Below are 27171 nucleotides of genomic sequence, written 5' to 3'. Positions count from 1 at the left end.
CTAGTTCGAGGTGGACTTTCATCTGGGACTTGAAGGAAGCCAGGAAAGTCTGAAGGTGGAAATGAAGAGCCACTCAAAGTGCCAGGAGGCCAGTGGGCTGCAAAGAGAGAAGTGTCATGGTAAGGAGAGGGGTAGAGGAAGTTAGGAAGGGTTTTGAATGTCAAATTTGGATTTTACACTTGATCCTAAAAGTGAAAGGGAACCAATGGAGTATATTGTGTAGGAGTCTGACAAGGTTAAGATCCATACTTTAGGAAGATCAGTTTCAGAAGTGAAGGATAGATGGACTAGAGTGGAGAAAGACCAATCAGCAAATTTGGGGTCCCCCAATCCAGTAACCTTTTCTGCATGTGAGGAGTACTCTGTTAACATAATTCAAAAGGAAAGAATGACACCTGCAGGTCAATTAGTTGTGAAAGACTTTAGTAATAAAGGAGTTAATATTTTAGAATCTGACCAGCAAGAAGATAGAGGAATTTCTTTAGAGCAGAAGTCCACAGGATTAGAGATAATATAGTTGAATTACAGAGTAACAAAGTGAGATAGCTGAAGATAACTAGATAAAACAGTTCTAAAGCAAGTAGTAAATTCCTAAGTCCAGGCACAAAGAGAAATCCCAATAGAACTTTGAGAGAGGTGAGGCAGCCTGAACAAGAGAAGAAAGCAGATTGTTGTTAGGATGTTCCAGGTCTCAGGCAGGAGCAGAAACCAGCCTAGGGGTAGCAGTAGGAATTTGCAGTAATTTAATTTAATAAAAGGGGACCACCTATGACAGAAACCGTAGGAATAGAAAACTAAGGAACAAGGTTAAGGGGTGATGTAAAGGAAAAGGCAAGAGAGGGTGAGGTAGAACACTCAGAGTGTCCAGACTTGAGAAATCTTGCAGGAACTTTGAAGAAGTTGACTATTCCTCAGCACCAGAGAGAACTGGTGCAGTGAGACAGCAATGAATGATACAGTAGAAAGAACCCTGGCTCTGAAGGAGAGGATCTTGGGTTTGAAATCCCACCTCTAATATACCAGTATGCTGTGGGGAGTCAGTTTCCCCATATGCAAAAATGAAGGGAGTGGACTGGCCCCAGGTCTATGATCCTATGTTAATGAACCTAATTTAATGAGCTTGTTACAAAACATCTCTTTGCTTTGTTTCCTACAGATGGTTACCCTTTTGCTCTCCAAAGCTTATCTGCCGCAAGTATGCAGTTACTTAATATCCATCAGTTATCTCTTGGTTCGTGTGTGTGTGTGTGTGTAGTGTGTGTGTGTAGTGTGTGTGTGTGTGTGTGTGTGTGAGCTCTTACAATGACGGCAATACCTAACTGATTTAGTAAAGAAACCAGATTCTATTCCAACAGAAATGGTGCAAATAATAGCATGTATATTAGAAATAGCATTTGGCAATGCATGAGTCAGAAGACAATTTCTGGGCGGGAAGGGTCTTCAGAGGACATCCAGCCTAGCCTGTCCATGACTAAGAGGTCCTGTAACAGTACTATTAACACAGAGTTATTCAGAATTCATTTGAAAACCTCCAGTTAGGCAGAACTCACTAACTCCAGAGGGAATACACACATTACACTTTTGGACATTTCCAATTATTAGAAAGCTTTTCCTAACACTGAATAAAAATCTGCCTCTCTGTAGAGTCCACCCATAGACCTAGATCCTGGCAGGCTTCATTTAGTAGCTGTGTGACCTCACACTTTAGCTTCTCTGAGCCTCATTTCTACATCTGTAAAATGGGGGTAAAAATATTTGCTCTACCTACCTCTTATGGTAGTTATATGGATCAAATGTGCTCATAGATTTAAAGCTGAGATTGGACAGTACAAGTCAACTAGTTCAACCAACCTGCCTCATTTTACAGTTGAGGAAACTAAGTCACAGAGAGATTAACATATGTGAAAGCACTCTAAGCTTTGTCAAGCACTACCCTAAGCTATAAAACTATTTTAAAAGTAGGGATAGGAGTTGTAAAATATTAAAGGAGGTTGGTCAATTTTTATGCCTATATAAATATACCCTGTGAAGCATTTTAGTGCAGTGGATCAAGTGTGGGGCTTGAAAAAAAAGATCTGGCTTCAAATCCCATCTCTGACTTGAAATATGTGACCTCTTTCCAGTCTTCCCCTCCATGACAAGTCTCAGCAACTCTGTGTCTTAGTTTTCTCGTGTGTAAAATAGGGCCTATAATGCCAACAGCCCATACCTCACAGCTTGGGTGACTGTGACAATCAAATGAGAAGGTACTTTGCAAACCTCGTCCAACCATTCACTGGGAATCAAAGCAGTTCTTCTGAACCTTAAATCCAGATGTCACTCCTCAGTTTGCATACAAATGGAATCATAAACCTAATTCTAATGTTGCATTCTACCTTTCCACATTTTACTTTATTCCAATTGAAACAGAATCTTTCTTTCAGCTGCACTCCCACCTCCTTTTCAGGTTAAAATATAGAACCTGAGTCAACATAATTTTGTTTTAATAACGAGCACTGATTTAGAGCATTTGAAGAAGCAGCATGGCACAGAAATCCAGAAAACCATTTATCCCCTCTCTGACACTGGATGATGGCTGTACTATAGTCATTTGGTGATATGACTAATTCAGGGAGTATTTGCCCTTTATTAGGAAATCTCAGCTGGTTGTTTAGCTAATTTGCTTTTTGTTTGAGGGGAGGGGAGTGCTGGTAACAAGCTTCAGAAACTGAAATTGATTCACTTTACGTAAGGATAGTTAAACTGAGTTACACTAATTCAGTTCAAAAGATTGAGTAAACCAGAATGCCAATTTGTTAATTTACAGTAGGGAAAGATGGGTCTACCTAGTGGCCAGAATATTCATGTCTATTACCCAGAGCATCTGGGGAAACTAAGTCACCATCAGAAATTTTCTTTGTAAGGAGAAGAAATTAGGTAGGCTTGTGGGATATTTGGATCTCATCTAATCAAAGATTTCTTTTCTCTCTTTGAGGGCAGGGACTATCTTTTGATTTTTTTTTATCCCTAGAGTTTAGCACAGAGCCTGGCACATGGTAGGTGATTAATAAATGCTTACTGGTTGATTAACATGATGGAGGAAAAACAAGATTCAACTTCTCACCCAAGCTTAAATCCACCAAAAAAGTTCATGGGCAAACCAAGCTACAACAGAACATTTTCATGCTTCTAAAATAGCAAAATAAGTAAAGAAAAATACTTTTTTAAAAAAGTCTGTCCCAAAGTTTATGTGAAAACATTTTCTTTCCAAGTTTAAAAAATTTTTGGATATTACAAATCCCAAAGTCAGTGTTTATCTTCCCATCTGAGCTAGTGCTAAATACATTTTAACAGGTCATGAGAGAAAGTTTGACACAGCAGAGAAAAAGCTGGCTTCCAAATCAGGAATTCCTGGATTCAAGTTCCTCTTTTGGGGGACTAGTTGACCTGGGACCAATCCCTTCTTAGCACCACTCCCTCCTTCTCCCTGTAAGTCTTCAAGCCTAAAGAGAAGATTGGGAGCCGGTCTACACAGGCTGGGCAAGTTTCTTTCCATGAAATCAAAGGTGTAGCCCACCTCTTCCTTTCCAACTGCCTAATTTTATTATCTGACTCATTTTTCTTGACCCCATCTTTAAAGTCAGCAAAACTTTCATCCCTCCCTATCCTTAGTTTCAAATTTTTTTCATATACAGTTTCCAAGGTTTCCATTTATTTTACTTTTGCTACATTCTGGGTAGATTGTTCCCCTTAATTTCAGTAAACTATCTCCAAAACAAAGTAAACTGACTGACTTCTGGGAAGAATTCGGCAAAACAAATAAGGCTATCCATTGTCTACTGATTCTTATTAAAGGAAGGATTCTCCTGACCTTGTTCACAGAGATGAACTACATAGCCTTTATCCATTAACTACCAAGGGTCAGACCAGAACATGGTAAATTAACAACACTGATTTGGAATCAAAGGTCCAAAAAACTACCCCATCCTCTTTCATAAAGAAAGTTTCCATGCCTACAAATCAATGGCCCCCTTCAACTTTTCCCAAACACCTTCTCAGCAGCCTCTATCCCATCGCTAAACTGAACTGTAGCTTAGAACTCTAAAAACCACAATTTCAGGGGTGGAATTGGGGGAGGGGAAGTGTCCCCCACACCACTGCCCAAGAGAGTGGTGAGAGAGGTGTCACCCCCTTTCACAATCCTCTCCTCCACATGGATTCCAGATTTACTTAAATGTTCTCCTTACTCTAAGATGTGACAAGGTTGTCTTGTCAAGTCTTGTCTTTTCTGTAATTGCACCTCCAGAATATGTCCCACAACCTTCCCCTCCTCTCTACTCTCTACTCCCATGGCAAACACTGGCTTCATGCCAGGTTTACTTTAGTCAGGGTTACTTCAGTAACTTCCTATTTGGTCTCTCAGTCTCAAGTCTCTACCTCGGCCAATCCATCATCAATACAGCAGAAAGTGTGACATTCCTAAAGTCTGGGTCTAACAAGGGCACTCCTTTGCTAAATCAACTACACTGGCTCCCTAATTTAACTGGAGAATTACGCCAATGTCTCTGGCATTTAATGCTTTTGACAAGCTGCCTCCAACCAATCTTTCTAGACTTAATATAAAGTATATGCTCCTTTACCAGCAATTTGGTCCAGCCTAACTGATCTTCTTGCTGGCATCTTAGAATTCCTGATTTTCTCCTATGAGACCTATTTAATTCCCTCAGCTGCCATTGCCTCTTGGCCAAAAAATTACCTTGCATTTATTTTTAATATACTTTGTGTAGAGGCCGTATTCATCTTTAGAACAGGAGTTCTTAATCTTTTTTGGCTTTGGGGGAAACCTATACCCAGCTCCTTCTCATAATGTTTGCTAATATCTACAACTGAAGGAATTCAGATAGAGATTTATGAAAATGAAAATGTAATTTTTCCTTTCATAGAGGTTCACGAGCCCCCTGTAATATGCCAAAATCCCAAGTTAAGAACTCCTGCTTAGAATGCAAACTCCTTGAGAGAAAGGAAACATGCTTTTGCATCCTCAGTCTCTAAACACAGGATGCAGCATGTAATAAATAAATGCTTGATGTTGAGCATTCATACGAAACTCTGTTGCTGTTCTTTGCTGGCTAAAGCACATACTGTATATCCAAATACAGATGTCCCAAAATACTTAGTGCAATTTTAAGTTAACAAAGTTTATATTTGGGGATGCCCTGTATACTGGCATGGGTAAGTAAAAAAAATGTAATATTCTGTCTCTCCAGCCTCTTAAATTGGTTAATTTTACATATTCACTGTGAGGCAGGAATATAGAGTTATTAACAGCTACTTAGTTTACCTATAATGAAGATTCCAGGTTTACAAACTTTCCCCAAAGTTTTACTTGGGGAACTTTTTAATAACTTTTAAAGAGGGTCTAGAAAACAAAGAAACTTCAAGTGTGCCATATAGCCTCCTTAAGCTACAGCAGGAGCATCCTATAAGTATGAGGAATAAAGAATCTGGTGGTTATGGGATCCCTGCCTCCTTAGATATCTACAATGCACAGGAAGGTTGGTCAGTTTTGTCCCTAGAATAGGAAACAATAACAAAGACACTAAAAATTCAGATTGATATTCTACTATTTCCAAAAATTTTCTAACCTAGAGTCAAAATTATCTTAACTTTTTTTTTTTTAAAAAGTAAATACCAAGGGGCAGCTAGGTGGCACAGTGAACAGAGCACCGGCCCTGGCGTCAGAAGGACCTGAGTTTAATTCGACCTCAGACACTTAACACTTACTAGCCATGTGACCTTGGGCAAGTCACTTAATCCCAATTGCTCTGCCCTCCCCCCTCCAAAAAAGCAAAAAAAAAAAAAAAGTAAATGCTGCATTGTTCGAGGACTGATTGTGATTGACTTAGCACTTCTCAGTAATGTAAGGACCTAAAACAATTCCAAAGGACACATGATGGAAAATGTCAGCCACATCCAGAGAAAGAAATATGGAGTCAGAAATACAGAATGAAAATTTGTTTTCTTTTCTTTTTTTCTTTCTTTCTCATGCTTTTCCCCATTTGCTATAGTTCTATGCAACATGACTAATGTGAAAAGGTGCTTAATAGGAATGTGTGTGTAGAGCCCATATCAGATTGTATGCTGTCTTGGGGAGGGAAGAGGAGAAAATCTGAAACTTATGAAAATGAATGTTGAAAACTGACAATAAATAATTTAATAAATTGGGGAGGGGGAGTAAATTCCAAATGGAAATTATACTCATAACAAAATGCTGTGTTTCATTCATTCACAATGGACCCACACGGCATTGTTAATGTTTTCATGCTTGTCCTACTACTTCTTTCCATCCATAGCTCAATGCCTACATAATAATTTTGTATTAAGTGTATACATTTGTGTTTTATAAATTTATAATATAAAAATGTATATATGTGTATGTATTATGCTGTGAATATGGTATTTTATTAATTTGCAATTATATTGCAAATATATTGCAAAATATATTAAATTGCAATATAATTTGCAATATTTAAAATAAATACTAGGGGCGGCCAGGTGGCTCAGCGAGTAAGAGCACCGGCTTCAGTGTCAGGATGACCTGGATCAAATCCGGGCTCAGATACTCAGCACCACACCCAGAAATAACTGGCTGTGTAACCTTGAGCAAGTTACTTAACCCCAATTGCTTAAAAAATAAATAAATAAATACTATATATTTATATTTATAAATATATTATACATTTATAAAATGTATAAACATTAAGTGTATGTATTGACATACAGACCACATACATGGCCATAGTGAAAAAAGATCATTTGAGTCCAAATATAGACATCATGCCTATTTGATGCATATAATTTCTGTCAAACTTATTTCAAATAGCTTTCTTACTCTCTCTCTCAGCAGAATAGGAAGACTAAAACATGGATGTTTAAAAAACAAGTCAGAATAAATCAATATCTTTTGCTGAAGAAATAATAGTATCTATGCATTACACTGCAGAGATACAATAATGCCTTCTGAAATTATTAAAGTTTGTGAGCAACTCCTAATACAGTAATACCCAAGATAGTGAAAACAATCCTGTCAGCAAATGCAAATCCCAGAAGACAGTTGGCATTTGTATTATATAACCCTTCTCAGTTTCTGTTTTAGCTCCTGAAGTCCCCCAGCATTTTCTGAGACAGTAATGCTCATGGTACAATAATTCTCCCAGAAGACTAATCTGTAGGGACAGTAACGTTTGTGTTGTATTAACCCAGCATCTACTGGGCATTCAGTAGATCCTGTGTTAGTAGTACCTTTTAAAGGCTTACAGGGGTGACAGCTGAGCCCTTAAGCAAGTATGTATATTATTGTCATTGTTGTGTTTGGCCTTCATTCTCGAAGAGGACCATGACATCAGGGAGATGATGACATGACTTGAGTTGACTTTGATTTGAATGTATGTATATGCCCTTATATGCAGGTGCATTATACACCCAAACTACCTGAAAACTAGTTTAATGCTAAGCCTCTGGAATATGAATGTATGTATGGGTGTATGTATATACATACCCATATCCACACCCACACCCCAGACGGGTAAGAAATATAACTATTGGAGATTTAAAAAACAACCACAATATCTACTCCTTACACTAAGACTTAAGAATTCTTTTTTTTTTATTTAGAATGTAGACTATGTGTAATTGTATGCAAATAGATCAAAAGTAACACACTAGCCCTGGCCCAAGCTTCCTTCTTTCCATCTTCTGGGATAGCTTTATGAATTAATGCAGGAGAAAAACAGTTAGGAAGATGAAAAACTACATAACCTTGAGTCAAGGTGTGATAGGTCAAAAGTCCTCATCATCATCCCTTCATGAATCTACTGAGGAGAGAAAGCAAGACTGTAAAATTTTGGGAAGGGGAGAGAAAGTTCAATTATTTGGTCTCAATTCTAATCCTAAAAAGCAAGGGGAATCCAAGGACCAAGTTTCTTAATCAGTTATTGGGAATTCCATTCCCTTGTCATATATTCATTGTGCAGGAAGAAGTCCAAAGTCAACCTACTTTGGCCTGCCCTCTCTTAAGCTCCTAATGGTCTAAAAATACTTTCTTCGATTACCCTCTCATGTCAAAAATTCAATTCAAAATTCCAGTCCCTGTTATTTGAGCTAGACATTGTACATACTAACACCACAATCTCCTAAAAATCAAAGTTTTTAATGGCCCATGTGGAAATACACATTATGGCTATCAGTGGGTTGTAAGACATTTCTAAAGTTGACCTCCGCATAAGAAATGGTCTGGCTATTAAAGAAATGTATGACCAGAAAATGATTATACATGACCAACAAAAATGAGAGATAACAAACATGAACTGCTCAAATGCTACACTGGTACCCATGAAACACAAGCAAGGCTTCCAGTGAATTCAGTAGATTCTTAAACATGTTCTGAATTCAAGTGCATTTGTGTGGGGAAGTCAATATATACAATTTTCTATTTCTGGATTCCCTAAATTGGTTAATTTTAAATGGGCAAAGTGTAATGCAAACATAGCCACTGACAACTACTTGACAGGTCCATGATGAGCAAAACCTGGAAGAAGGATCTTTGAGAGAACATGAATAAAAATTGCACAGAATGTGAAAGCTTGATAGATTACAATTTGCAGTGAAGTGGTCCTATCACGGAGATCACAGATCCATTAAAGTACAAAGATGTTGGGCATTTTGGTCATGTAAAATAACTGAAGGCAGGAGATGAACAATACAATAGGTTTAAACCTCCAAAAGAATCCCTAATTGATAGACTGTTTCAAGTACACAAGACCTGTGGACCTCCTTTTATCTCCATTTGTTCTCACATTACCACTCAAGGATAAGACTAGTTTTTCCCCTCCTAGAATATGAGATAACCTCTCCCCCACACACACTTTTATGTAAATTCTCTGAAATCTGTTCTTCCAGTAATATAAGTACAGGATTATATCCAGCATTCCCATTTGGGGGTAATCATGTCTATTTTGTACAAGGTAGAACTCTACCATATTTGATTCCAGCAAGTCTGAAAAGTGAAGCCATATTCATTCTCCTTGTATTTAAATTTCAATTTTCTTTCTTACCCTTACTCAAAGTCTTTCACCAGAGGCTAATTTGCTTTTAATGTACAACTAGGTGATGAGTCCCTTCAGCAAGCAGGCAAACATTGCACAATTCTGGGTTGTAGCTGCACTAAAACCTCTGGAAAGACGAGTTCTGGAATGGAGCCAACATCTTTTGTGGCTTCTCTTGAAAACCCCTACTGTTATCTGCTATAGCAAATAGCCTATTTACTGCTAACCATGGGCTATTGCTCATTTGCCCAGGTATGAATCATCAGTAATGAGTCCTGGACTACTCATCAACAAACTGTAACCAACAAAGAGGTCTTCTTCCTAATGTACCGTTACTTGGGATCAAAGCTTTCAGTGCATCCCCATGATCTTCTGAATAAATGCCAACTCTCTAAGTCCAGTATGTAAGGCCCTCCATAATTTGATATTAATCCATCTTTTTAGCCTTATCTTCCACTATTTCACTTAATCTATCTTTTTAGCCTTATCTTCCACTATTTCACTCTGCAGCCCTTTCTAGAAAAGAAACATCACTGGATTGGAAGTCAGGAGACCTGTGCTCTCCTGGACTACTTTCAGCAAGTTACTTTCTCTCTAAGTCTCAATCTAATGGGAGCATTAGACTAGATCACTGGTTCTCAAACTGTGGTCAGGAGATCCCCTTTCAAGGGATGCATGAGGTTGGAACAATTTTCACGATAATACTGATGTCAACATTTATAGATGTAACCCACATGAACAAAAGTTCTGGGGAGGGGTCCTCAATAAATTCTACGTATATAAAGCAGCCCTAAACCCCCAAAAGTTCAAAAACTGGTGGACTATATCTTGAAACTTCATTCCAGCACTTACCATTCTGTGATTCCATGATCAGGTCAACATACTCATCATTCTTCAACTACATCATCCTGTTTTTCCAACTTCCAACCCCCATGGTTTTGTCCATGCTGCTCCCTCCCACCTGAAATGCCTTTCTCTCTTTATCCCCCTAACCTTCTGTCCAATTCTTTCCCATCTTACAAGGTTTATTTTACAAAACTTCCTCTTTCAACAAAGACTTCATTAATTCCCTTCATCAAAAGGGGTACCTCTCTCCTCTGCTCTCCCATCGAACTTTGGACTTCTCACATTCCATTCCACCCAGTAATGGTTAGCCATCTCTGTTTTCGCTTCCCTACCAGACTGTAAGTTCATTAATGAATGACAAGGAAAATATCTTATTCATCTCTATATCCTTCAGAATACCTAGCGCAGTGTCTTCCATATATAATATGTATTCAAAATGTATTCATTAAATGAAAGATAAAAATGAATTTTTCTACTTATGCTTCATTTTTTGTGGACTTGTTTTTTACTGTAAACTTTTATTGTATTTACTATATATAAACTTACACTTAAACAGATTACTATAAACTGATTACAAGTTTACAGGTAATGATTCATAAGGTAAACTGGTTTTGTTATGTATATTACCCATATATGTAACTGCTGTCTGATTTGACCCCATAGAAATTAATCTCCTTGAGAGTAGCAACTATCTTTGCACCCTCAATGCTTAGCCATAGTTCCTGAAACTGAATAGGTGCTATGAAAATGAATTAATAAATACTTGATTGGTTAAAAGAAGTTCCAGCAACATTTTCATATTTCAACAACTTAGATCAATTGAAGTCTACTTATCAGAATCAGCAGTGTTCCTGGTGCTTATTCTCCAGAGAAGTTTTTCACTAGCGACAAAAATTACCAACAATAAGTTATTACTCGATAAATTCCCTTATGTAATTGAGTCCTCAAGATGCCTACTCTAACACATTGTATAGTTTAGAACTGAAAATGAGAACTACAGTTCAAATGTGATGGAAAAAACCATGACCCAGACCCTTAAAACTGATCAGAGTTGTGAATGAGACAAGAGGTAGGGATGAAGATCAGACCTGTGATTTGATTGGTATAGAGGAATTGCCAGGTGAGAAGACTTCCTTTACCAATACAAGTGGGTACCTTTTCTGCTATTGTGAGCCTAGGGCAGTGTTGTTAAACTCAGAAAGAAATGGGGCCACAAATCTACACATAAAGATACCTGCAAGCTATATGTTGACTTAGTTCTAAAATGTGATATCTATTTTGTTGAGTTTTTATTTATTTTATTAAATATTTCCCGATTACATTTGAATCTAATTAGACAAGGGAAGGGGAAGAGAGGGAAAGTACAAGGTTTAGAGTTAGGATTTGGGTTCAAGTTCTCCTTTTATTCAGTAGCTCTTTGGCATCAATTTCCTCACCTGTAAAATAAAGGACGAGACTAAATGATATCTAAAGTAGCTTCCAGCTTCATATACGAAATTGCATTAAAAATAATCCAAGTTTTGTTGGCTTATCTTCTCTCATTACAGTAAAACTTTGGTTTTATTTAGGTTTTCCACAACCTTTTCACTAAAAGTCTGAGCTTTAAAACGTTATTAGATGATTGTTGAAAAAAAATACAAAAACTCCCTTTAGAGTTTTTGATATGTACTAGAGAAAGAAAGAGCAAAGAAAAAGATTGTATTCTCAGTATAGAGACCCTCCCCCTCCCTCAGGTTTGTATTTGTCAACCTATTAAGTGAAACCAGGAAAAGCAAACTCAATGTTATCGTTCAAGCATTCAATACCACCACCGTGGCAAAGAAACAGTATCAGTAAGCTAAAGGTACCACTCCAATGGGAAACTTTTAGCCCTGCCTATTAGAAAAGGGAGCTGTGGAAGGGAGAATTGAAGCCGCCACTTACCTAAACCATTTAATTTCTTTCCCAAATATTAGATTATTCCCTCTCGAGAAAATGTATCCTTATTTAAACAAAATATTTATGGCAGGGCCAGTATTTTGGCGGATCTGCATTCGAAATGAGTTGAAGAACTCACCACTCGCTTTAAAAACCACTTCTGTTGAAGTTTTGAGAAAGCACCTTGAGTTATATCCTAACACAGGGACTCTTACAAGCTCAATTCCATCAACAGTTATAATAGGAAGAGGGGAAACCCGAGTCTACACGGATATCACTTAAGCCCACTAGAGTTTTAGGAAAAAAAGACAGTTCCTCACGAAGATCTTAACTTTTTAAAGCGGTGTAAAGGCGCAATAACGACCTGTTAGGATTATTTTCAAGTCCCATTATAAGAGGCAGGCCCTGCAGCAAGAAATGGGGCTTCATCATTGAGCTCCAGACTCTGAAAACGGAAAGATCACAGGATACAGCTAACAGGTGCAACACAATAGTTGGGATTATTTTAAGCAGTAACTGCGGCCTCTCAAAAGCCATCCATTTCCCACTAGCCCTTGAGGGACACACAGAGCTCCTATAGAGGCTGGCACAAGTCCACAGCTACATTTCCAAAAACTGAAGGTAAAAAGTCAATCATCCCCTTTACCTAAGAAACAGGCGACTCTCTGGAATGCCAAAGCCTGAGGAGATTTCTGGGTTGGCATTTCTCGAGCTGTGCTGTTATTTTATAACCAGTGCCTCTCAAAAAGGGGCGGGGGAGGGGAAGAGGGGAGAAGAGACAGCCAAGGTACTTCCTACCAAAATCTTATTTCTGCCAGTAACCTCTCAGGTGGCCTTGGGGAAGCTGTGGTCTAATCTATGCTTTCAGTAAAATGGGAGTGAGCATTCTCACAACTGACCTAAAATGGTTGCAAATGAATGAAGTGTAATCCATCCAGTAAGGAAGAACGTTATAATAATTAAAAGCCCAGGACCCTATCTCCCCCTCCCCCATGAAAAGTAGGGATGCCAAGGGCGGGGGGGAGGAATAAAAGTCAGCTCTCAGCTCCCCCCTTCCGTCTTCTCCCGCAGAAGGCAAACTTCAGCGGATTCTTCCCCGGGTCTGCAGCCCACCCGCCTCTACAGTCGCCTCCTCTTACCCTCTATTAACCGTGGCCCCAGAGGCTCCTGGCTAAAGGCACTTGCTTCTGTAAGCGCTGCAGCCGCAGCAGCCGCCAGACAGACCCCAGCACGGCCACCTCCAGGGGCTCTGCAGCTCCCCGGATCCCGGGGTGGGGGAAGAGAATCCGCTGGAAAGTTTCTTCCCGCGCCTGCCCCCGCCCCCGGGCAACTCCCCAGGTGCTCGGCGATTCACGCGCCCGCCCGCGACCGTGACCGTGACCGGGACTGGGAGCTCCGGAGCCAGCCTGCCCCTCGGCCGCCGCCCGCCCGCTGCACCTGGGTACTGCGGCAGCTGCGAGCGCGGGCGGCTCCGGGGCCGGGCTGGGCCGGGCTGGGCTGGTCAGGGAAGGGTTGGGACTGCTCCGCTGCCCTCCTTCCTCCAGAGCCAGACCCCGGCGCCCCCGCTCTGCGCCCTGCACTGTGCGCCCCGCAGCCGGTGCCCGCGCCCCGCGCCCCGAGCCCCGCCACGCCTGACATCATTCATTCTCCGGCTCTCCCCCCGCCCACTGTTTTCAAGCCCTGACTCACCCGCTGAAGCTGCGGCCGCTGTGGCTATTCCGGCTCTGGGCTGAGCCTGAAAAACCGGTGAGACTTCTCAAGAAGCGCCCACCTGACCCGCCCCTTCCCCGGCGTGGGGGTTTGGCCTCCTTCTGGCTCGGTGTCCCGGGGACCGCGCAGCTGCACCGACCGGCCCAGGGAAAGTTCTGCCAGCGCCACTCCCGGCCGAGTGCCTCGGGTGGGGCCTGACAGGGAACCCCCGGCCCGCGCCCTGGTCAGCCCCGCGTTCGCCCCAGCCCCCGGCCTGCTGCAGGAAATGACAGCGGAGGGAGTGTTCACACTCACTTGGGCACCACGAGTCAGGGGCAGGCGTGTTTATTTAAAGGGTGTTCCCTCCGCCGAGATCAGGAGGGGGTGAGCTGGCCTGGAGAGCCCGGAAAGGTTCCCGGCCCACGCACGGCGGGGGCTGCTGGGTTTGTCACGGTCGCCCCTATTTAGGACCAAGGCACCTTTACAGCTCCCTCGAGGTGTGTCAGCCGTCCCCAGGCGTGAACTCGCAGCTCCAGTTCACAGCCCTCTGTCTTAATGAGGCTCAGGTATTAGTACTCTTTTTGTGACTAACAACTGTATCATTCGTCCTGTGGAATAATTTACTTATTTTTGTTTAGGAAGAGAAACCGGTAACCAAAATAAACAACCCAAAACAGTGTTAGGCTGACTCCTCTCACTGAAGGAAAGGAGCCCCAACAACTTTTTTTCCATCGCAGTGTGTATGTGTGAGTGTGTGTGTGTATGTGTGTGTGTGTGTGTGTGTCCAACCAGCCTGGGCTTCTCATATGATCAGCAGTAACACTATTATTGGAAGTTGTGTTACTCTAGGAAAAAAAAATAGTCAGGGCTTACAGGCTTTTAAAAAGAAGTTACCTGTTTCAAGACATAGGATAGTTGTAAAGGTGGCAGCTTTCAAGGTTTCTATTAGAATGAAAAGTTAGACAGTTTCAGGCCAAAACTAACTAGTCTAGGGGTATGAAAACTGACCCGAAAGATTGTGTTTACTATGAGCTATAGCTCTACATTTGGCATGTACACATAACCAATAGAGAATAATGATATATTGACAAGTGGTTCTGGCTTGCCTATTTATGTTGAATCATAGTGTCCAGAAGTAATTCTTATTCATAATGCAACATGTATGTAAGGTTAGCTGGCAAAAAAACTGGTCGAATTCAGAAATTCTGTCCTCTGTACCCTCTCCTATCCCCCCCCCCAAAAATCCACTTTAAGCGTGTAAGATCTCAGTATTATCGTATCAAACACACTTGCTTAATTCTGCAGAAACATATAAACACAGAAGAATGTGCAACAAACATTTGAAATTCATTGGTCAGGCCCCCATTACACAATTGTTCTTTTCAAAGAGCAGCTAATATTCAGGGTTGTTTTTAATCCAAGGCATTTTGCCCAGAAGGCAATAGTAAGTAAGCTCACTTGCTAAGTGGTGGTCAGAGTTAATGGGACTTACAAGCTAAATGCTTTTACAAATGAACTCAGATCAGGTTCATAGGTACATGTTTCTTTTCCATAAGTACCAAATGGGATCATAGATCTAGGGAGTAAGGAATCTCACCTAGTCCAGAGTCCTCATTTTATACATGATGAAAGCAAGGTCCAGGGAGGTAGAATTGGCCAAGGTCAGACAGGTGGAAAGCTGCAGAACCCAGGTCTACTGCACCACATTAAACCTATTTATTAATGCATACTATATGTAATGCTCTGTGCTTGGGAGGTGGGGGCAGGGAGGATGCAAAGATAAATAAAATATGAACTAAGAGGCAGCTGGATAGCTGGTGTTAGAGACAGGAAGACCTGCTTCTAGCACACTGGCTATGTGTGACCCTGGGCAAGTCACTGAATCTCTTGTCTGCCTTAGTTTCCTCATTTGCAAAATGAGTATTATAATAACACTTACTTCCCAGGGTTGTTGTCAGGATCAAACAAGGTCATATTTATGAGGCGCTTTGCACAGTGTCTGGCACTGGTTGCTTAATAAACACTTGTTTTCTTCTTTCTTTAAGCAACTCTCTAAGACTCAAATAACTGATGCTGAACTCCATTTATATAGATCTTGATTGCTTGCAAAGTGCAACATTTATTATATACTATATATAATATATTGAACATATAATGAGTTGTCTATAATCACATATTGCATATATTATATTATCTATAGTAGATTGCACATGTGTTATCAATAATAGTATGTTATATTTTGTTTTCTATAATATAGTACATATATTACAATATATGTTATATGTACATATATGACTTTTCTCACAACAATCGTGTAATATAGGTGCTATTGTTATTATTATTATTATTATTTTGCTTTTTTGGAGGGGGAAAGGTGGAGCAATTGGGGTTAAGTGATTTGCCCAAGGTCACACGGCTAGTTTTGTGTTGTGTCTGAGGCTGGATTTGAACTCAGATCCTCCTGACTCCAGGGCCAATGCTCTATTCGCTGTGTCACCTAGCTGCCCCTATAGGTGCTATTATTGTCCCCATTTTTTACAGTTGAGAAAACTGAGGTTGAGGAAGGTTAGTTGACTTACTCAGAGTCACAGTGTTCATAAATGTTTGAGGAGGAATCTGAACTCAGGTCTTCCCGACTCCACATCCAACACACTCTATCCACGTCCACTTCATGTTACCACCAATTAAAGATGATTGCACGTAGCAGAAGTTGTAGAGAAGGTGCCCTTCCTGCATTGTTAAAGGAAGTTTCTTGTCCCTGGGTGGAAGAAGGAGGAGGAGGAGAAGAAATCCCTGACTTCCATCAGTTAGGAAGAACTATAACCAACACATGAATAAACGTAATACAAATGTGAATCCAAGTGCATGAGAAAAGGCTAAAATGCTAAGAGATTAGATGACGAAGAAATCACCCCTACACCGAAATACAGGAATATCTTCCAAAAGATACATTCTTCAATCATGTACAAGTTATCTTTCAATGACTCAGGCTGGGTACAGTCAAGGGAGGTTCCATGGAGGAGACATTTGACTGGGGTCTTGAAGGCTAACATTCTCTGTGATCTAGGGTAACCTCTTCATCTTTCTGGCTCTTAGTTTCCTCATCCACATAATAAGGGCCTTGGGCTAGATGGTTCCCTTTCCACCTGTAACATTCAAAGGCTCTATGGGTAGGATGTCAGCAAGACATTTCAGATGGAAGAGACAGAATGAACAAAAGTACAGACACTGAAAGGAGTAGGGCATCTTTAGGAGATAACAGGTCATACCTTTGACTGGTGTGTGTATATTGGGTACAAAGTAGCATGAAGTAAGGCTGAGATGGCCAGAGATGACCTCATATGGGCTTTCCCTATCCTGCTATGCTTTTTCATCAGAATTATGCAACAGCTAGATGAGACAGTAGATAGAGGGCTATACTTAGAGGCAGGAAGATCTGAGTTCAAATCCAGCCTCAGACATTTACTAGCTGTGTAACTCTAGGCCTTTACCTCTGCCTGAGTTTTCCTCATCTGCAAAATGGAGATAATAATAGCATCTACCTCAGTATTATTGTAAGGATAACTTGAGCTATTTTTGTAGTGTTTTGCAAACTTTAATGCACCATATAAATGCCAGCTTAATACCCCTGGTTTCCTAAAAGATTGAGTTCAAGTGTCTCCTTTTGCATGATGCCTTTCCTGGTTGCCCCCACCCCTATTCCCTTCTGCCAGATGCCGGTGCCTTCATCTTCAGGCTTATACTGGATTTGCTTTATATGGTTTATATAATATACTCATATATGTAACTGTTATTTCCCCAGTAGGATGTAATATACTTGAGAACAGGGGCTAGTTTTTTTTTTACTTTGTATCCCCCAAATCTTAACACAAAGTAAATTTTAATTTAATTTAATTTAACATTTAATAATCAAGCATTTTAAATTAAAGCAAGAATTTAATGATGCTTGCTTGATTGATTGATTAGCTGGCATAATACAAGAACCCTGCCCTCCCCCAGCACCAGAAAAGAGATGTTTCTAAGGATTTTGCAAGTCTTCAATATGTAGCTGCAATAATATTACAATGAATTATAAAATTGTCCTTTGTATTCAAAAGATGCTGTTGATGGTATTTCTATCAGTGTGCATGAATGGGACTGAAAAGTTCAAAGCATGACCAGCAGCCCTTTCTACACTGTTGTGTATTGTATAGACAACAAGAGCTCAGCACAATACTCAGAAAGAACCTCTTGTCTATAAGGGAGGGAGTTTTATTGCATAGTTCTGTCCTTGATTCCTCATCTTAGATTTGCTGTCTCAGCTTTTTGTGCCTCAGTTTCCCAATTGTAAAACAGGTTAATGTTTTACTAAAGCACTTAACCTCCAATTAATCCAATGATTAATCATAATAATAAATTTCATTCTAAAATAGGTATGTAATATTGAAATAATAGAATTTTAGAGCTAGAAGGGACAGTGGAAATAATCTAATTGATTTTCCTTATTTTACAACAAGCAAGGAACAAGCATTTATAAAATGCCTACTATGTGCCTCCAGGCTGGTAAAATGGATAGAATGCTAGTCCTGGAGTCAGGAGGACCTGAGTGTAAATTTGGCCTCAGACACTTCCTAGGTATGTGACCCTCAGGCAAGTTACTTAACTCTGTTTGCCTCAGTTTCCTCATCTGTAAAATGAGCTGGAGAAGTAAATGGGAAAACACTCTAGTATCTTTGCCAAGAAAGCCCCAAATGGAGTCACACAACACAAAAAAAGTCTCAGCTCTCACACAGTCTAATAGGGAAGGCAACATGCCAACCAACTATGTACGAAAAAAATATACACAAGATGAATTGGAGATAACAAGGAGAAGGATTAAAAAACAGGTTCCAAGAGAATTAACTTGCCCCAAGTCAAACAGGTAGTAACAGTGCTGGGATTAGAAGAAGCTAGGTCTTCTAACTTGTATGATGGAAAACTGATACAAGGTTATATATTTATTCTTCTGATGAAATACTGTGGTTTTTGCTTTTTTGTTTTTATCTAGACTGTGATTTCATGGATATAGGGAACTCCCAAAAGTAACTTGGGGTGGGGGGTGTATCACATGATCGGGGTGTGTCAGAGGAGGATCTCGAACTTCCTGATTGCTTGGCCAGATCTCTATCCATCATGCCACGTTGTCTTGTAGGCATTTTTTTTTTAAATTTTAACCATGGTTTAAAAACAGTGAGGTGGTACGGTTGAGGAGGCTTGGACCCAGAGTCAAAAAAGATCTGAATTCAAATTCAGCCTCAGATACTTACAAGCTGGGCAAGTCACTTAACCTCTGTCTCATCTGTAAAGTGGGGATAATAATAGCACCTACTTTCCATGGTTGTTGTGAGTATAATATGAATTAATATTTTTATGTGGTTTACAAACTTTAAGGTGCTATATAAATACTAATTATTATTATGTCATATTTTTTTTCATATTTGCACTGAATAGATATGCTATGATACAATGAACTACAGCAAATTAAATTTCTTAAAAGAAAATGATGCCATGTGTCGTAAGGCACCAATTCTGCCTAGTTGTAACTCCCTGTTTTTTAATATACACAGATTTATACATGGATGCTTTTTACCCATGATTCCATGGATCTCTTTTGTTCCAATTTCTATGTATATGGTCATATAGCCCAAATTGAACCCTTCAAATTACTCAACAGTATATGTAAACATCCATCTTTAGAGTTTATTAGGTTGTCCTTGTAAGATTTCATCATTTTAACTTGAGTCAGAAAGTAGAGAGCCAATTTAAATTCTCTTTCATGAAAAGGGGATATCCCCCAAATTTGTAAATAGTGTCAGTGTATTGTAATGAAAGAACAAAAACCAGGGGTGGCTAAGTGGCGCAGTGAGTAAAGCGCCAGCCTGGAGTCAGGAGGACCAGAGTTCAGTTCCAGCCTCAGACACTTAATACCCACACACACACACAAAAAAAACAAAACTAGCCATGTAACCTTGGGCAAGTTACTTAACTGCAATAGCCCTCCAAAAGGCAAAAAAAAAAAAAAAACTGCTAGACTTGGGGGTTATGGATTTGAATGTGACTTCTCATATTTACTAGCTGTGTGACCATGAGCAGATCACTTAACTTCCCTGAACTTCTGTTTCCTCATCTACAAGATGGATATGATAGTACTTGCCTCTGGGTTGTTATGAGGATTAAAAATGATATATGCAAAGCACTTTGTGAACCTTGAAAGCAGTATTAAAAGAAGTCAGCTATTACAAAAATATTTTCACTTGGAGAATGGTCAGAGACTTGGCATGTTTTTGTTGGACATTAGATGTAGACATCTTTCAGCTGAAACCAAAAGTCAAAAAAGAAAGATGGACAAACCTTTTTTCTGAATGAGGGAGAAAGCAACAATAGCACAGTCCTCTGCTTATGATAAGATAGCTAGCTTTCATTCTAGAATTGCAAACAACTTATAAACACTAACTCATTCATTTCTACAACCTCCTAGGAAGGAGATATGATCAGGGCCTTTATCAGGACTTTTAAAGAAAGAGAACAAGCCAAAAGTGAGTAATAATGATTAAGAAGGCTTTTGATGTTTAACTAGTCTTTTCCTTTTCCTGATCGTAGGTAGATTTTAAAATAATGCTCTAACAGAGCCTAACAGAGTCTATTAATTCCAAATTGCATAATATCATATTTTTATACCCATGTCCTTATTACAAAGGTTCCAAAGCACTTTCATAGCCATTAACTCATTTATTGCATCTTTACAACTTCCTCAGAAAATAGTTTTTGTTGAGTCACTGGTCTGCCTTCATGAAGACTGTGTATGAATACATGCTTCTTAAATGTTTTTCCTGCTTCTCTTTTACTGCCTTTGATACTTTCCAATCCTGTGTTTCTAAAACAAACTGCTGACATTCTTTTTCTTCCCTCTCTTCTGCCCTAACCTAACTAATCTACATAAATATAAGCTTCTAGTCCTGTCATTCTTTGGTTTGATGTTATACACTTTCTTTTCTTCTCTTTAAATCATAAATGTTCTGTGAGAAGAAACTGACTTTGTTCTGTGCTGTGGAACCCAGCCACCTCTTCTGTGTACCTTGTGGCCAATCAATAAAGACTTAATGACTTTTCTCTCTTTCCCATTCTATTGCAGTCCTATGCTACATAGTTATTTTTCTCCTGCTAGTGTTGAACTTCATCCATTCTTAATTTTTTCTCCCCCATCTCACCTTTTTCTTTCTCCTTTCTGTATGCCTTCTCATGATACCACATTTTAACTGACATTTTATTTATATGCTTCTTAAACATGGGTTAGCTCATCTTCATGTATGTAGTACTACAATGGGGTTTTATGAAATTGAATTGAATTTATCTCTTTATTTTCAGGTTTTTAAGATCTGTTAAAATATAAACTCATTAGCATATTCCTTGGTTAATATACTTTTCTCTATATGCTTTTAGCAACACTTAATCTATTCTTCAAACTAAAGATTGTTTAAAGTAATTGCTACCTGCGTGACCTTGGATAAGTCACAGATTTGCTGCATCTGTTTCCTTATCTTTAAAAATTTGGAAGGAAGAGTAGACTAGATGACCTATGAAGGCCCATACATCTCTGACATTCTATCTTAAGTTCTCACATACTGCAATGGATCTATGATTTCATCAGTGTGGATACTCCCTCTAATGATGCAGATTGTGATTCATTTATACCGTGTTTCTCCAATAATAAGACACTGGACACTGTCTTATTATTTTGTTTGGAAAGAAAAACACCAGAGGGCTTATTTTCAGGGGAAGGATTATGTTGTCCTGCCTCAGCTCTCCTCTGCAGCACTGCTCTCAATGGCGCCAACAAGCAAATCACTGGGGAAGAACAGGATGACGCGCTCACTGCTGCAGCTCTGATTGGATGCAGCTCAGAGCGCGGTGTGCGTTTCAGGGCGGGGGAGGGGGACAGTGCATACAAAGGGTACTGTAATGTAGCATGTAGCGCAGGGGATCACCTTCACTACAGTAGCAATCTCAATAGGGCTTATTTTGGGGGGAGGGCTTATTTTAGAGGAATCTTACACAGTAAGGGGAGGGCTTATTTTCGGGATAGGTCTTATTATTGGGGAAACACGGTACTTGCTTTGTTATTGTCAGTTCAGTCATGTCCGACTCCTCATGACCCCATGGACCATAGTGTCCATGAACTTTTCTTGTCAAAGATACCGGAGTGGTTGCCATTTCTTTCTCTAGTGAATTAATACAAGCTGAAGTTAAGTGACTTCCCCAGGGTCATGCAGCTAGTAAGTATTTGGGTTTGATTCAAACCCAGAGCTTCCTGACTCCAAGTTCAGTGCTATTTCCACTGAGTCACCTAGCTGTATACCTGCTGGTCCTATGCTGATTTTATCCTCATACTCCCATTAGGTAACTAGAAAAGGGCCTTCTTTGATTTTCCTTGACATTGAGAGAATACCAGTGGAGCCCAGGCTGTCCATCACGTTGCCTCCTTACTCTTGCTGAATTACTTCTTTGTCACTGAAGCATCTACTCAATATCATCATTTACCCCACTTCTTAAAAATTGTTTGTTGGTAATGTATGCAGCCTGCTTACACCTTCGTGAGCCTCTCTCTTACCTTTTGGGTGATCCTTACTTTACATTCTTTGGATAGACTATTAGTTTGAAAGAAAGATGGGCTTTTGTTTCAGGGAGAAGCATGGAGTCATTAAAAGAACTTTCTAATTACTCAAAGGGAATTAAACTATTCTATTCCTGTTTAATTCTGGATCCAACTCACTATTCATTTGTAGTACCTATCCCAACCATGAATACCAATGGAAGAGTTCCATAAGTTGTCCATCTAATAGCCTATCAGAGTCTAGAAATAAGCATTTTTCATCCACTTAGCTTTTACTGTGTGGATGATTAGTCCAAATTATTTTAAGTGGTTATTAATCCCATTCAGGAGGTTCTACAATAATCTAGGATTTAATAATAGTACTCATAGCATTTATATAGCAATTTAAGATGTACGAAGGACTTTACATATGTTTATAAACAATATAAAACCTTAAAACAACCTTGGAAGATAGGTGTAATTATTATCATCACTTTAATCACGAGGATACTGAGACAGAGAGGTTAAGTGCCTAGACCAGGATCACACAGTCAGTAAGTGTCTGAGGTAAGATTCAAACTTAGGTCTTCCTACTGTTGTTTGAGAGAACAAACCCCCAAATCCAAAATAGTTTTAGAAAGAAATTGATTAGGTCATTTATTAGGTAAAGAGAGAGAACTAGAAAGAAGGGTTGACTCCTTCAACCAAATCTTTATGAGGTTATATTATATAGAGTTCAGACAAGAGTGTAAGAACATTTGCCTGTTTGGCCTTATTGGTGGTAGGTAGTTTCCAAGAGAAGGGAAGTTTGACATGTATGTTAGCAGGTAAATCCTCAAGATCTGAGGAGATCCAAAATAAGCACTGTGAGGGATCTAAACATTCTTTACAATCGTCCATCTTCCTCAGAAGGTCTCTGAGGTCAGCCTGACCTCTACAGTAAACTTTTTCGGTTAGACAATTTTTTTTAGCTTAAAGCTAGGTTCAGACAACATTAATAAATGATAAATTATAATCCACTCTATATCCAAGTCTACCGCTCTAACTAGTGGACAACCTAGTTACAACAGCCCAAAACCAACCATTAAATCCACTGGTCTTTTCTTAGTCTTTTTTTTTTTTTTTTTTGGCAAGGCAATAGGGGTTAAGTGGCTTGCCCAGGGTCACACAGCCATTAAGTGTAAAGTATCTGAGGCCTCAATTAAACTCAATTCTTCCTAACTCCAGGGTCACTGCTCTATTCCCTGAGCCACCTAGCTGACCTCTTTCCTTAGTCTTCAGCCTTCATTTCTGACCTTCTAGCAGTACTTGGCACCACTTACTACTCCTTCCTCCTAAGCACCCTCTCTCCTCTCTGGGTGCTCTCCTTCTCTTTCCTGATTCTCTTCTTACCTGTTTGGCCATTCTTTATGGATCTTTATCCTAGTCTCACCTCCATGTGTGAGTATGGCCCCAAGTTCTGTCCTCTGACCTCTTCCTTTTTTCTTTTCATGCTCTCCCAGTGGTCTCATTGCTTCTTATATGACATCTATATAAACAACTACCAGATCCCCAGTCTCTCTCCCGAATTTCAATCTTATATCAATGTATCTTGTACATCTCCACCTGTATGTTCCAAAGGCATCTCAACATGTGAAAAGCGAAAAGCATTCTATTTGACCCCAAAACCTCCTCTATGACTTCCATATGCCTCTTGAGGGTACAACCATGCTCCCAGTTCTCAACCTTGGAGCCAGCCTCAAGTAGTCTCTCTCTCTCTCTCTCTCTCTCTCTCTCTCTCTCTCTCTCTCTCTCTCTCTCTCTCTCTCTCTCTCTCTCTCTCTCTCTCTCTCACCTTACCCTCTATCCCCATATTCAGCCATTTGCCATGTCTTGTCAATTCTGTCTCCACAATATCACTTAAATCTGTCTTGTTTTCTCTACTCACATGACCACTGTCGTAATTCAGTCCCTCAACACCAATTAGCTAGACTTTTGTTACAACCTCTCAAAGTCATACTCCACACAGCTCCTAGAGTCATGTTCCTAAATGACCACGTCACTCCTCTGCTCAGGAAACTCCAGTGGTTCCCTCTTGCCTCTGGAAAAATCACATCTACTCCTATTTGCCTTTTAAACCTTTTTATTGTTAAAATTTTATTAAAATTATTATTTTTATTAAAACAAATACATAATAAAAGAAAAAGAAATATGCAAACATATATTAAAACTTAAACTCAGGAATACTTTTCATACAAATAAAAGTCAGATCTAAATAATTGTAAAGGCATCAGTCGCTCATGGTTGGGTCGAGCTAATACAATAAAAACGACAATTTTACCTAAATCAGTTTACTTATTTAGTGCCATACCAATCAATCTACCAAAAATTATTTCATAGAGCTAGAAAGAATAGTAACATAATTCATCTGGAAGAAGAAACATTTCAGAATATCAAGGGATCTTCTGGGATATGAGGGGAGCAGAACCAGGAGAACATTGTACACAAATACAGACACATTGTATCTGAGATGACTGACTTTGATAGACTGGGCTCCCCTCAGCAATGCAAGGTTATAAGACAACTCCCAGAGACTCATGATGGAAAGGGCTATCTACATTCAGAGAAAGAATTAGAGTCTGAATTCAGATTAAAGCAAACTACTTACTCTCTTTTTTTGTTTTGTTTTGTTCTTTCTTTCTGGTTGTTCATTCCACTGGTTATAATTCTTCTTTACAACTTGACTAGTGTTTAATGTGAAGGTATTTGTAGAACCTATATTGGACTGCATGCTGCCATGGTGGGGGGGAGGGGAAGAGGAGGGAGGAGGAGAGGGAGAGAGAGAAAATTTTGAACTAAAGGGCTTGTGGAACTGAATGTTGTAAACTAAAAGCAAATAAATAAATGAATGAATGAATGGATGGATGGATGAATGAATAATAAATTAATGAATGAATGAATAAGTAAATAAATGGGAAGAAAACCTTAAATATAAAATAAGAAAAGAAAAAATGTCATGTGCAGAACAGAATATGAGAGGGTTCCAAATATATAGCAATACATTTCCATCTCAAGAAAGTCTATATATTAAATACGAAGCATTGTGTTGAGAGCTGTCCAACTTTCCTTTGCTTCCTTGTAGTTTTCTTTTGTTCTCTATTGTACACCCTTTTAAAGCTTTTCACAATCTGACTATGACCTGCCTTTCCTGGCTTATTGGACATTCCTCTCCTTGATGCACTCTAGCGTCCAGACAAACTGACTTGTTTTTTGTTGTTTGCACACAATAATCCATCTGTCATCATGCCTTGGCACAGCCTAGGCCCTCTGCCTAGAATGCACTCCCTCCTCATTCTGCCTCATAGAATTCCTAATATCTTTTAAAGTTTGGCTCAGACACCTGGCCTGATTCCATCCCATAGCTAGACACACCACCATCACTACCACCTGAAATTCTATTTTATGTACTTTGTATACGTTTTGTTAGCACATGTCCCCTCCCTCTTGAGAACTGGAATCATTCAATTTTTGTCTTTGTATCTTCATCATCTAGCCCAATGACTTACACATAGTAAGCCCTAATACATGCTTGTTGAATTCAGTTGCATTGAATGTGGAAACAGAAGGATATGAAAGAACCATTGGGGGCTCATAGTTTGTAGTAGTATTTGGAGCTGAGGATAACTTTCTCTGAGTATCTAGTGGCCTTAAAAAAGATCCTTTACTTGGGGGTCTATGAGCTTGTTCTTTTAAAATATTTTGATAACTATGTTTCAGTATAATTGAATTTTATATTTTAAAATAAACTATATTATATTTTATATAATTATATGTTTTATTTTATGAATTCAAAAACATTATTCTGAGAAGGGGTCCATAGGCATCACCACACTAACCAAGAGGGTCCATGACCCAAAAAAGGTTAAGAAGCCTATACTTAACTCCTGTCTAGTGCATATAGTTTACTTTAAAAATCTGTAATTTTGTAGGATTATTCCCTCCAACAGTGTAGAAACTCCTTAGTACCATAGTAAACAGCTGCTGTGGTCAAAAACAATTTTTTTCAACCTTAGGCAAAATCTTTCTAGAGTAATGCTTGAATTGTAGCTACAAAGTCCATGTCTAGGACCATATTTTATTCTTTTCCAGCTTGAACTTATATTCTATTGCGCATAGCCTTTGAGAATTCAGGCTCACCACTTTACCAGGAAGCAATAGAGTAGAATAGCAAACTTTATTAAGAGCTTTTGTGAGGATAGCACTATGATAGACATTGGAGGGAAGGAGAAAGGAAAGAGGGAAGGAAACAAACATTTATTAAGCACTCATTTTGTGTTGAGGTGCTGCAATAAGCACTTTCACAAATATCTCATTGGATCCTCACAACAACTCTGGGAGATAGGTACTATTATTATCCCCATTTTTTACAGTCAAGAAAATGAGGCATATGGAGGTTAAATGGCTTTCAATTCAATGAGTGAAGAAGGGAGGAGACATTATCACATAGAGGGGACAGTGTGAACAAAAGCCTGGAGGTGAGAGAGTGTTGCTGACAAGGGAAAGAGAAAGTCAATTTGCTGAAATTCAGAATATGTGTAAGATTATAATACGAAATATAATTAGAAAAGTTGGGTGGCTCCAGATTGTGGGGGGCCTAGAGAATATTAGGCAAGAATTCCTGAAAATCTTCAGTCAGAGGACTGAGATGGCCAGATGCATGAGTATTTAAAAAAGGATCATTTTGGTATTGATATGACATAGGGTTTGGAGGAGAGAGTGGGAAGCCTGATACAGTGGCTATTTCAGAAGCATAAGTAGGTGGTCATAAGGGCCTGTATAAGAGTGATGGCTGTGGGAACAAAGAAGAGACACCATCTCAACCAAATGGGAGAAATTTCATAAAGATGGAGTTGGAAGGACCTCCTACTAATTAGGTACCAGAAGTGAGGGAAAAGAAGGGTTTTGATAATAAGTAGCTTGGCATTGTAGATAGAGAACTGGCTGTGTGTGTGTGTGTGTGTGTGTGTGTGTGTGTGTGTGTGTGTGTGT

The 27171-nt window shown here is 39.4% G+C and overlaps 2 protein-coding genes across 9 annotated transcripts in view; one reads left to right on the top strand and one right to left on the bottom strand.

Moving 5' to 3' along the window:
• The window catches only part of PAPSS1 (3'-phosphoadenosine 5'-phosphosulfate synthase 1), a 524017-nt gene that overhangs the window by 266917 nt on the left and 229929 nt on the right, over positions 1–27171 (top strand). The gene's annotated exons all lie outside the window — the stretch shown is intronic.
• The window catches only part of SGMS2 (sphingomyelin synthase 2), a 230334-nt gene that overhangs the window by 99857 nt on the left and 103306 nt on the right, over positions 1–27171 (bottom strand). For 4 of the 8 annotated variants that reach the window (XM_069094969.1, XM_069094952.1, XM_069094986.1 and 1 more), the window contains exon 1: positions 13536–14088. The exons of 1 other annotated variant lie outside the window; for it this stretch is intronic. The gene's annotated coding sequence lies outside the window, so the exon portion shown is untranslated. Of the gene's footprint in view, positions 1–12985; positions 13318–13535; positions 14089–27171 lie in introns of those variants that run through there. 3 more of the 8 variants (XM_069094958.1, XM_069094995.1, XM_069094949.1) reach the window with 1 other exon arrangement.

This window comes from Petaurus breviceps, unplaced genomic scaffold, assembly GCF_028583685.1.
Source record: "Petaurus breviceps papuanus isolate PSGF00001 unplaced genomic scaffold, PetGlider_PUasm1.0 126, whole genome shotgun sequence".
NCBI lineage: Eukaryota > Metazoa > Chordata > Mammalia > Diprotodontia > Petauridae > Petaurus > Petaurus breviceps.
Note: the sequence above shows the minus strand (reverse complement) of the source record. Positions and strands in the feature narration are given on the sequence as shown.